The sequence below is a fragment of the Suncus etruscus genome, chromosome 14 (assembly GCF_024139225.1).
Source record: "Suncus etruscus isolate mSunEtr1 chromosome 14, mSunEtr1.pri.cur, whole genome shotgun sequence".
Lineage (NCBI taxonomy): Eukaryota > Metazoa > Chordata > Mammalia > Eulipotyphla > Soricidae > Suncus > Suncus etruscus.
In genome coordinates, this window is record NC_064861.1 from 30,138,927 (window position 1) to 30,151,195 (window position 12,269).

The window sequence follows — 12,269 nt, forward strand, 5'->3', positions numbered from 1 at the left end:
ACATAGTGCCAGGATTTGAACCTAGGGGCCCACATAGGCAAGGCCTGTGCTCTGCTACTAAGCAACCTCCCTGGACCCATTTTGTAGAATTTTAAAACATCATTGAACTTTTCATATTATATTACATTAAATATGGTTGATTTTTAAATTTAAATAAAGTTTAAGATATCTATACATGATTTTTTTATATATTTAAAGAAAATGCATTACATCGTTGACATAACTTATAATAATACATTTTTAGGAAGACCAAAAGCAACATGTTTTTCTTTAAAAAAAAATAGAAAATTGAAAGAAAAACTAAAGAAATGGAAGAGAAAGGAGAGTATTTTTGAAAACTATTGACTCACATTAAATTCAATGAAACACCAGCAGAAAGTTTAGTAAGTTCTTCTTTAAAAAAAAAAAAAAGGAGGGGTAGAGTTTAAAAAAAAAAAAGCAGCAATAACGGTGTAAGAGTGGCAAATATTGCTTTTTTGCATAGGCCCAGCAAAACTTGGGTAAATGGAAAAAAAAAAAAGCCTTGTCCTAAATACAAAGAAACCTTATCCCTGAAGTTCTCTGGCATAAGACTATACATGATTTTTAACATCATAATTACTTGTTTGGAAAATATGGGTTCTTTAAATTATATTATAAATCACTAGATGCATAAGGTATTTCCAATATTGTCATATTTTAATATATAATATCAAAACTTATATTATTTATATTATCACCAGTCTCATCTAAATTTTTTTGGGGGGTGTCACACCTGGCAGTGCTCAGGGGTTACTCCAGGCTCCACGCTCCTAGCAGGTTCAGGAAACCACCGATTTGAACCGGGATTTGAGCCACCGTCCTTCTGTATGCAAGACACACGCCCTACCTCCATGCCATCTCTCCTGCCCCCTCATCTGACATATTTTGTCTGATCTTTTGTTTTCTCAGTTTGGGGACTCAAGCCCAGAATCTCACATGCAAGGCAAGAGCTTTACTGATAAATAACTGACTACTTCAGTCTTAAAAGTAGTTGATGAGCACTAACTGCAAAATTAGTATGTCTAATATTGAATATATTTGAAAATAAAGATGGCAAGGGGACAGTGACCCTCTTAGCAGAATGCTTCGGTGATTTTAATGTTTTGAACATTGTTATTTTTGAAGGTTTGATGAGTTTGCATATTTTGCAATTGGAAAAAGAATAAAGCTGATGTAATTCCCTGAACCAGACTGGGAAAGAGAGCCAGGTGGCCCAGTATGCACACCATTTGGAGAGGTTGGAGGGAAGAGAGGAGCCTATTAGAAGAAGACAAGAAGGTGCTCTAGGCTGCTCAAATTATTTTGGTCATATATTTTCTTGTTTCGAGGTCACTCCTGGTGGTGCTCAAGGATTGTTCTCAGTGGTATTCAGAGGATCTTGTAGCTGAGGATGTTGTCTCCAAGGGCTTAATTGGGTGGTGTAGATTGAGGCTCTGAGTCTGGAAGGCATGTGCTCCAAGTCTTGAAGCTGTCTCCTCAACCCTGCTTATATTTTGAAATCAGGGCTTAAGAGTATGACAAGCCTCCAAGCTGTGTTTCCCCCAGAAGGTATCTAGCTGAACTGGTGAGAGCAGGTGCTTGGCAGCTGCTGAGTGAACAAATGATGTCAAACATCACTTAAACTTATTGTGACCCACTGAAACCTCACCAGGTTGCTGGTCCCTGCAAAACTGAGGTGCCTTCCCAGGGATCAGAGGACAGAACAACAAAGGGAATCTGCACATTCTCTGTATAACAGCTGGCAAGGCTGAGAGGTTCTCTTAAACCCTTAAACCTTTGTTTTGAGGGCTCAGAGAATAATTTTTCTAGTTTCATCTATTACTCTTCCCTTTACAATCTTAACATTCCTTTTCTAAAAATTGGAAAGTGTTAGAAAGGCTTAAGATAGTTTAAAGTACACTCTGTTGATTTGATTCATTTATATTTTGCAACATGATTGTTACTATCCCATCTGCAACAACATATCACCTAATTACCACTTATTGTTTGGAGGTGAGGAAACAGTATTCCTTGAGGATTCTGCCAGACACATTTCTGCCTTAGGGTTTGCATTTGCAGGTTCCTAAAGCTAGAATACCTTGCCCCAGATATCCACAATGGCTTATCATCCCAATTGCTCCAGGTCTTAAAAGTCCTTGATATCAGATCTCACCCACCCATTCTCTTACCCCTTATTGCCTTTGCTCTTTTGTCTCTCCACAGAGTTTACACCTAGCAGATCGGTTCTCTCCTACTCAGAGTGCAAACTCCAAGTGGGCAGGGCTTTGTGTTTTGCTTCTTTCGCTTTACCCCATCTAGCTCCGCATGGCCTCTGATCTCTCTCACGTGAATGCCTGAATGTATAAGTACCTGTATAGGGCTTTGCTTTGCAACGTTTCAAAATGCTGCGCCAAGGGGCCAGAGAGATAGTTTGGTGCATAGGGTGTTTGCCTTGCACGCAGTCGATCCAGGTCCTATCCCTGGTATCCCACATGGTCCACTGAACGCCACCAGAAGTGACTCCAGAGTGCAGAGTCCCTGAGCATAGCCAGGTGAGGACTTTCCTCCCATCCCCCGACCCCATCCCCCCCAAAGAGTGGCGCTGGGCATAGAGGTGCAAGGAGGTGTGGCCTTCGCAAACTAAATGGAACGGCCAAAAGGCTGGAAGGAGACTTTGATCCAGAATCAGGCCCTGTAGCGGCACTTCAATCCTAAACAACAACACCCTTGCGGGGAGTGTATTGTTATCCAAATTCGCTCAACTGTTTTGACTTCCCTTGTGGTTTCTACTTCCGCACCTCGGAGGAAGGGAGGAGAGTGTGAAGGTCTCTATTTTAGGATAGGTTTCTAGAGGCACGTGGCGCAGAAATCATTTTAGGATTACAAATAAACTAAGCAGTGGCTCCTCCTCTTTCTACCAGATTGCAGTTTACAAAGTATGGGTGATAAGAAGAAAAAAAAAGAAAAGAAAAGAAAAGAAAGCGCCACTATTTGTATCAGGAAAAAAAAAAAAAGAAAGAAAGCGCCACTATTTGTATCAGAAAATTCCAACTTGGCTCCAACAGTAGCAAAACGCTTGCACGCGCAAAGCAAGTTCAGATGCACTTGTGGGGTTCAATTCTGAAGAAGCCCAGAGAACTGATTGTGCAAGAATGAGTGGGTCATGGGGTAGATAAAAAGTGGGGCGAAGTATTCTAGACCTAAATAGCATAATTAGGTTCGCATGGATGGGAGAGGGAAGAGTGCGCGCGTGCAGGGAACAGCCACGGTGGTTTCTCTTGGGGTTAGCGGTGAGGATTGCAGAGGCAGTGAAAGTCCCGCGCTCAGTGCATGCACACAGTAGGTGCTCAGAAAGCGTGGATCAGGGCAGAAAAGAGCATCCGCTGGAGGTGGGTGGGAGGGAGTCAATGAGGGAGAATTTTCTCCCCAACCATCCACCCACTCATCAGTGGTGGAGAATCCTTTTTGGAGAACTTGGCTCAGGGCGCACGCCGCACACGGGGTGGCCGAGGGTGCTGAGGGGCAGCCGCCCAGGGGCCAGGTAGGTGCGCGGTTGGGGAGCAAGGGGGTCTGTCCGTCCGTCCGTCCGTGTCCCCCACGTCCCGGCGCTCCCACGTGGCGGCGGGGCTGGGGTCAAGGCCGGGGCGCGGGCGGGGTGTCCGGACGCGCGCGGGGCCGGGATGGGATGTGACGAGCCGAGCCGAGCGGCGCGGTGCATTGTGGTCCTCCCGGGCCGCGGCGACTGGTTCCAGTTCACTCGGCGGCGGAGCCGGGCGGAGGGGGCGAGCGCGGGGCGCGCGGGCGGGAAGCGAGGAGGAGGAGGAGAAGGAGGAGGAGGAGGAGAGGAGGAGGAGGAGGCGGGCGCGCGGGCCAGCCAGCCAGCGAGGGGCGCGGAGAGAAAAGGCGCGAGCCGACGAGAGGACGCACGGGCCGGAGGACACCTTGCTGCTGCCGCTGCTGCTGCTGCTGCTGCCGCCGAGCTGCCCCGTAAGTGCAGCGCGGGGACCCTAGGCCAGGGTCCGAGCCCTTCTTCTGGGCCGCCAGCGTTGGGCAGCGGCCGGGCCTGGCCCTAGGCGGGCGCTGGCCTCGCCTGCACGGGATGCTCCCCCAGGCCCTGACCAGGCCGGGCCGCAGCGCGCCGCGCAGCGCGGGCTCCCCTGGTTTTGTTCCAAGAGCGAACCCCGAAACCAACTTCTCTCCCCACCGCGTTCCCGAGCTTGCTCAGGGGGCGCTTTTGTGGGGGACACGGTGCCTCTGATCCCTCTTTCTCCCCCGGTGAGAGCGGCGGGCCTTGGAGGCCCGGAGGAGGCCCCAGGGCGCTTGTTGGCCAAGCCAAGCCAAGCCGGGGCCTTGCGCGCCCGCGAGTTGGGCTTGGAGAGGCGCCCGCGAAGGGCCTCCCGGGCACAATGAGTGGAGCGGGGACACTCCCGAGCCCCCCAAGGCCGCGGCTAGGCTGGTGCTGGTTGAGGATCTGCCGGGAAGAGGTCGGGTGGAGAGCTGGGGGGCTGCGGAAAGGGGGTGGTCAAGGCTGGCCATGGGCACCCCGGGCGCTCAGCCTTTTGTTTTCTTTGTGGTTGGGAGTTTTTTTCTTGAAGGTAACTCCGGAAGGCTGCAGAATCCCAGATTGGAGCAGGCCAGGGCTATGGGGTGCACCGAGGGATTATACTCAAGGAGGGTGGCGTGGAGGGGGGCGGCGAGCACGCAGGACGCTGCTGGCCTGGTCACCTGACAACAGGTGTGCGCGCCTGCAAGGAGCCACAGGGCAGACCCTAGGACCGAGTAGGCAGGTGGCGTCCAGGCCTTAAGGTTTCTTTATTTGGACCAAGATTTTTAGGAGAAGAGTTCTGAATCAAGAAGTGAGAGAGGTTTCTGTAAGCAGGGCCGCGCCAAATTCTTGATTTCAACAATTACAATTACCGGGTAGTCCTTTTAAGATTTTAATGATCCAATAAACGCATCTGAGAATAGACTATTAAAGCGGCATTCCTATTAGCTTCTGTTTTCTTCCACCTTTGTGGTTTGAGGTTTTTATCATTAAAAAGAGATTGGGGGGGGGGGTGGAGGAGTGCTTTAGTGCTTTGTTCCAGGGTTGGCCTGCCCAGTCTGGGACTTGTGACCCCTGTAAACGTGAAACTCCCACTATTAAAGGCCGCCTCTAGGGTGTTAGTCTGCTGGGAGAGGAACTAACTGGCAGCTCTAAAATGCACACCTTCCACAACAAATGGAGTGGTTCCACAGCTCACTGAAGTTAGGTATTTCAGAAGTGTGCAAAGGCTCTCTGATAAGGATGGCTACTTTTACCATTCTTTTTTACTTTTTCCAAAACAACAAGAACAATCCTCAAGATTGTGATTCCAACTTCTCCAGTTTGGGGAGTGTGGGAAATCTTTTCAGGATTTTTGTTTGTTTGTTGCCATTGTTATGAATGAAAGAGCAGGAAAGAGGGTTCTAGGAATGAAAGTTAAAGCTCTTACGGTACTAAGAAGGGGAATTACCTTTTATTAAACTTTGAGTTGCCTCCAACACCACCGTCTACAACTTGGAACCTCTGGTTTGGTCTTCACTGAGTGGAGGTGAGGCCTGGAAGTGAGCGTTCTCTCTCTCTCTCTCTCTCTCTCTCTCTCTCTCTCTCTCTCTCTCTCTCTCTCTCTCTCTCTCTCTCTCTCTCAGGTTTACTTAAACAAACCAAATATCCTCAGTGACAAGTATCAGAATCACTATGTGGGAACCACTCATTAAATGCCCATTTCTGTTGAATTTTTTTTTCAGAGACCCCCATTAATGTGTTGGAAACTGTCAGAGTAGAGTGGAGTCCCTCCTGTGGGCCACCTCCATTTTATGTGGGTTTAGAAGTACACTGAGCTCCACCTAAACCCTTATGAATGATCTGAAGTGGTTTAGCTATGTAGTCCAAAGAGTTGTAGAGCTTGTTCGCTTGGATCAAGCCTGTCAGGTGCTGGGCAGACTTTCAGCAAGTATTTCCTGAGAACCCATTATGGATTAGGCACTGCGGGCACAGCCTTGATCAGGAGAGTCCATGTCCTTGGGAAACTGCCACGAGGAAGGAGGTAGCACAATAGCACTCCCAGTATGGGAACCTAGTCAGGAGTGAGGCACAGGGAGGCCTTGTCAGAACTGGCTAGATGAAGGAGGCAGGAGGACACCTTGTTTGAAGCCTGGGGAACTGACCCCAACATACAAAGCCTGACTCAGACAATGAGAGTAGAGTTCAGAATGGAAGACTGACATTCACAAATGGCTGCATGCAATTGGGGAATCAGATGAAGCTGGGAGACCAAGAGGCCAACCAGAGGATCCTGATCACAACTACACCAAGACAGTGCTGGAGCAACAATACAGCACACAAGGCGCTTTCCTTGCATGTTGCCAACTCAGTTGGAGCCCTCATCAGGAGTGACTCCTGAGCACAGCCATCAGTAAACCTTAAGCATTTCTGGGTGTGGCCCCAAAACAAATCAAAGTCAAGCCAAACAAAAACTACACCGAGGGGCTTAGACCCCATCTGCAGAGCAGTAAGGAATCTTCAAGGATCCTGCACAAAGAAGAGTTAATGTCCAATTTTCATTATTCCTACAGGAAGCCCTTGATGTTTCAGCAAATGCTAAATGCCAAGCCCCACCAGGGCCCTGCCCTAACGAAGCTAGGATTCAAACTCTTTCATTGGTGGCCTTCCACTGGAGAAGTGTTGTGAAGGCAGGTTTCTTCTTCCTGTGAAGCAGGCAGACTATTGAAACTAAGTAGTAACACAGAAGCACACTGCAGTGTGCTTGCAGAGATAACAATTCAATCCCAGACTGGCCACATGAAAAACTTGGGTTTTATCTTATTTCACCACTACAACTTAACACATGAGGTAATTGTATCCGCTGGAACAAAACATGCAGTTGAGGATTTATTTGCTGTCAACCTAATTATCCTTCTCTCCTTGTCTCCCAGTTCCTTGGTTCACAGAGGGTGCTCTGAAACTTCTTTCAGAAGTTTAGTGAAAACCTCAGCTCATCCAGTGATAAAGTGCTTTAAACCTGGAGAGAACTATTTGTTCCGATTGCCTAGAATGTGAGAACATATCTTTATTCTGAGCCAATTAGAGTATAACCTGTGAACCCCAGCTCTGTGTGTGAGAGCAAGCGAACTATGGAGTATATCTACATGACTCTGGGGACATGACATTGTTGACGCTATTAATCACTTGGTGTGATGGAAGTAAACGAATGAGAATACTGAAAACAGGATTAGTGTCCTGAGCTTTTGAATTAAGGGTCTCTGTTACCTTCCTGATTGAAGTTGATGGGAAGGTGACAAATGGGTTTGGACATGTGGGCATTTATCCAGTACAGGGATTGTGTGGAGTTGTCTGCCCTCCACCATAGGAACTAATGTGTTGGTAGCTAGGGCTTCCTCTCTCAGTCAGGTATAGGGAATCTAACAAGCAGCTCTCTGGCAGTTCTAATCAATATTTTCTTCAGGATCAATATGCACGTGTTTATTGACAAGATAATAAAAAACAAACTTCACATCAACTCTTCCAGTTGGTTCGTGAGTGCTCTGATTATCTGCTTTCTCATACTATAGTTTTTAAGGGGCCTATCTCCTGCAGATTGGAAGTATTTTCCTTTGGTCTGTGTTATTGAGCTTCTTGTGGCAAGAAGGTGGTGTTACTGGAGCCATGAACTTGTCAGGGAGTCTTAAGGCTTCTGTCCTTAGGGACTGAAACACCCTCAGTTGGGGTGTTTTCTGTTCCCAGAAAGATCTGAGAATCCCCATAGTAGTTCTATAAGCTTCCTGTATTTTTGATGGTCTGTGATTTCACAGGGATTTGTCCATGTAGTGTATATTAATGGCCCCAGAATTTTCTCCTTCCTGCCTGATTTCTCTTTCCACTTGCCACAATTCTGCACTCTGTAGTTTTTAGAAATTCTGTGTTCATCTTTGTCAAGAGAACCCCACTCGCGGTAAATGTCAACTAATCAGCTGCCAGCCAGCATTTGCCAACCTACAGGGCCAGTAGGATGGACAGGGTGGTTGGCATTGAATGTTCCTTTCAGGGGGAGCTAGTTAAGCAGTCAGGTTGGAAAGTACTTTTGCAGAACATTTAACATATGTTTGAGCAAAGTAATGAACACATGAAAGATGGTGGGTAGGCTGAGGGATATTAGGAGAGATTGTTTATCTGGGCTCAGGGATCATAGCAAGAATGTCTTTTGAGGAAATGGGAGCAATTGGGTCTGACAGAGTACTAGTTGCTGGAATTAGGGAAAGATGGATCGGAACTGAATGGGACTAAGTCTGGGTATGGGGCTTCCCTGCATGAGACTGTGGCTTTGGACACAGAAAACCACAGAAGGAAGACAGAGAAGGGAGCCCCTGAGAGGTTGGCACTACCACCAAAGGCTCCGGTACTGCTTGGTAACCTCTCCCCAGAGGCCTGAGCGAATCTTCCAGGCTGAGAGAACATCAAGTGCCTGAAGGTGGCATGGAGTGAATGAAGGTGGTTTGTGATGCCTAAAGTGTCTTTCTGTGGAGGTGTAAAATTGTCGGTAGGGAGAATGGCCCTTTGCTCTCTCTCACCTCTGTACTCCCTCTGAGTGGTAGAGGAACAATTGCATTCATGTCTTTCTCTTTCACTGAACATGCTGTCCCAATCGAGTCTCAGTTCCTCAGGGACTTGTGCTCAGACACTTGCTTCTTATGTGAACTGGCTCATCTTTTTCTGTAGCCCCTGTTCAACACTGTCTAACAACATGCCCAGAGGATAAAATTTGAGTTTCTTCCAGCATGTCTGTTGTGTTTGATTTATAGTTGAAGTAGTTGCAGAGATAAAGTCTACAGGGATCCTACAGGATCCGCCATAGCTTCTTTACTTCCTGTCCTGAGAGTGAGCATGTGGAAAGGAGGCTGAGGACCTTCACTATCTTCAAAGCACAGGGCCCCTCTCTAGGGGTGAGGGTATATGGGACAGTGAGTGTGGGAGGGAAGGCATCACTTTGTCAATTTGACAAGCGTGTAGCTTTCTCTCCTGTGAGTGATGCCAGAGTCCTCAGGAGCAATCAAGTGTGGAAGAATCCCCTTTTCTATGATGTAGGATTGTCTTCTTCCAGAAGGGTTGAGATACAGTACAAAAGTCAGACAGTGTTCAGCAGGTTTGAACAGGTTACTTTCAAGTTGTTTTATTGCAACAGAGTTGGTCTTATTTCTTCTGGGAGAAAAAATGATAGGGGACATTTCTGCTTTTCTTGCAATTAGATGTGGTCACTTGAGCTGAGCATGGTCTCAATTGATGTTCCTGCCATCAGACCAGACTGGGGAGGCCTCCAGGTGCTCTCTCATGTGACCTTTTCCCTTTTACAGAGATCCAGGGGCTCATGAATTTAGAAATAGGAAGAGTTTGGATCCATGGAATAATCAGTCATTAAAACCCAATTCCAGCTTGCCATGAGTGAAAAGTAATCTGTGGGGTTTATCTGGTCAGTAACTTGAATTGCCCTACAAATATCCAAGATCAGCTCTTGAAGATGTTAGCCTTGATACCTTCAATATATCATACTGTATCTGAGGTGTGCAAAGAGCTCAGAGCTTGGTTAGCATGGATGTCTTATACAAGCATGTCATCATCTCCTGAGAGAGGGGAAAAAACATTGCCCATGCTATGACTTGAATTAGATCATTCATTGCCCAAGCTATGACTTGAATTAGATCAAGTCTGATTTTGGACTCAGGATTCTCAATATTGCCACACCCAATAACCAGCCTGTGATTTCCCACATGGGTGCTCTCACCTCTACAGATATCTGTTGAGCAAAATGCCCCTGGCATGTCCATGGATTTATCTGGAGAGGGCATACCTTCAAAGTGATGTTCCAAGTGTTGAGAAGAGTTGGGTTTGGCCACAATTACTTTATAGCTCTGGCTACAGCTTGAGAACACTTTGTTACATGTGGCAAAATAGCATGAGGTGTGGTGTGAGATGAGGAAGAGAATTTCTGTAGGCCTGTTCCCATGGAAGGGGACAAAGACTTGAGGACTGCTTTATCAGAATAGAACCTGATGCCTGACACAGGGAATGTGAGGATGCTCTTCTAGCAAATATTTTTTTATTTAAATTTTTATTTTGACCAAAGTGGATTACAAATATTTCATAGTAATTTTTTAGATTGCTCTTCTAGAAAATATTAGCAACTGAGGTGTGTGTGTGTGTGTGTGTGTGTGTGTGTGTGTGTGTGTGTGTTGATTTTAAGCTCTTTTCTTGGAATCTAGGCAGGAGTTGACTCCCCCAAGGAGGCAGGCACAGAGATGTGTATTGGATAACACAGCAGAGAGCCATTACAGTGCATGCGCAGGGAGCAGGCATGGAAGCCCATTCAGCACATAGGCAAGAGGACCAAGAGCGTTGCAGGCAGAAAAACAAACAGCACCAAGACTTTCTGGTCACAGCAGCAAGCGGATCAGGAAGTCAGGCAGCCTTCAGCATCTGATCCTGGGCGGAGACTGTTTGTGGCAGGCTCAGAATGAGGGGGAAGCAGATGGTGAAGATTCTTTGAGGTCTCTAGAGAATGGCACTAGGAAAGAACTGATGCCTGACTGGTAGTTTGATGCTTGATGTTGTCACTTTTAGGACTAAAACATCCAGTAGGGTTCAAGTTACCTGTGAGACACAAAAGTGAGCCCTGGTGCTCAGGCAATCAGAATAGAGAGAATCCTGGGACCCAGTAGACAGGTGTGCACCATAGGAACACCTCAGAGTCACCATCCAGTCAAACTCTTGGCTAGAGTAGAAGGAAGCACCAGGAGCAGATTTAGAGAATAAACATGACTAGGACATCTGTCCTTTGTGTGTCTGCCTACCAAGTTCCTGGGCACTAATAGCTCCTCTCTAGAGCAGGAAATGGTTTGATTGCCACAGACACAGCTCCAAATACATCCAGGCAGGCCCACAGGAAGTCTGAAGACTACTGCAGGAAGATGGGGCTGAGCTCAGTTAATCATCACTGATCAAACCTTTCCTGCCAAAAGAGGGGAGTCACTCAGGTCTGAAGGCTCTTAGATCAAGGGCAGTGGGTGGAGCCATGACATATATTTCATAATAAAGCAAAAGATTGCTGGGAAGCTCACAATGGCTTTCCCTGCAAACACAGCCACATACATGTGTGCATGTAGCATCTTCTGTTTAGTGGGAATATGGCATCTATTAGCAGAGAAGTGTCATAAGTGGGGCTTGTCATCAGAAACGGGACCATTGATTTGCTTTAGAAAAATTAGAACTCTTCTAACTCTCCATGATCAATTAAGACTTGGTATCCTTTTGCTAGAATGAAAGACAGGTTCATGTCACAAGAGACTTGCTTCTACCATAAGCTGAGCTACCTTAATTCCAATTGGATCTGTTCACCCCCTTTCCCATCCCAGAGGGTTTAGGAATTCTGCTCTACAATCTTGACTGTCAGACAATTGAACTGAACATTCTTGTGGGAACCTGAGCATTCCTCAAAAAAGGGTGGATGTCAGAGCAATGGAGCATGTCTCTCAAAGAGGATTGGGTGTCAGAGTAATGGGGATTCCTAACTATGTGGCTTCCATGGGCCACTAAAGTCTTGGAGCCCACACTACAATGAAATGCTGGTCTGAGCATAAATGTTTTCTTGGGAAATCTTACCAGGCACACCAGGCAGGCTAAGGCTTTTCTCATGCTCTTTTCCACTACCCCATTTTGGCCTTTTTAGGTGCTTATTCATCTCGAAAATCCCGAGTAAGACTGTGGCTTGGAATATTTTTCTCTCTGCTCTATGCTCTGCTCTCTTTATTCCTGACTTTGTTCCTGAAGAGAATGTGTGAATGACCTGAATGTGTCAGGAAAATCATTTGAGGCCTCATGGTGTGGTGCTGTATCCAGAGGAGCTTGTTGCATTGGGCAGGAGAGACTGGAGCTCATTAGTGTAAAGGCAGGAAGTGCATTGATGAGTCCAGAGGGTGGGGCACTGGCTGGGAGCTTAGAGTGGGGAAGAAGGTAGGAGGGACCCAGAGCACTTAGCAAAATAGCTTTGCCACAGCAAAAGTGAGAGTGAGGTAAAGGAGATTTGGGGGGGAAGCATATCTGAGCTACATGGAGGTGCCAGGCCTGGATTAATAGGGTATTCCTAGGACCTGCTTTTGGACTAGGGTCAGGCCTTACTCAGATGTATGTGTGCTGCATGAGAGCCCACCTCAGAGGACAGGCAGATGGGAAGAAAGTGGTATTGATATTGGGGAAGACC

The 12,269-nt window shown here is 46.9% G+C and overlaps 1 protein-coding gene across 4 annotated transcripts in view; it reads left to right on the forward strand.

Annotated features, from left to right (window-relative positions):
• The first annotated feature begins 3,857 nt into the window (after positions 1-3,857).
• LOC126027755 (core histone macro-H2A.1) overlaps positions 3,858-12,269 on the forward strand; it is a 67,994-nt gene continuing 59,582 nt past the window's right edge. For all 4 annotated transcript variants that reach the window (XM_049786767.1, XM_049786769.1, XM_049786768.1 and 1 more), the window contains exon 1: positions 3,858-3,987. The gene's annotated coding sequence lies outside the window, so the exon portion shown is untranslated. The remainder of the gene's footprint in view (positions 3,988-12,269) is intronic.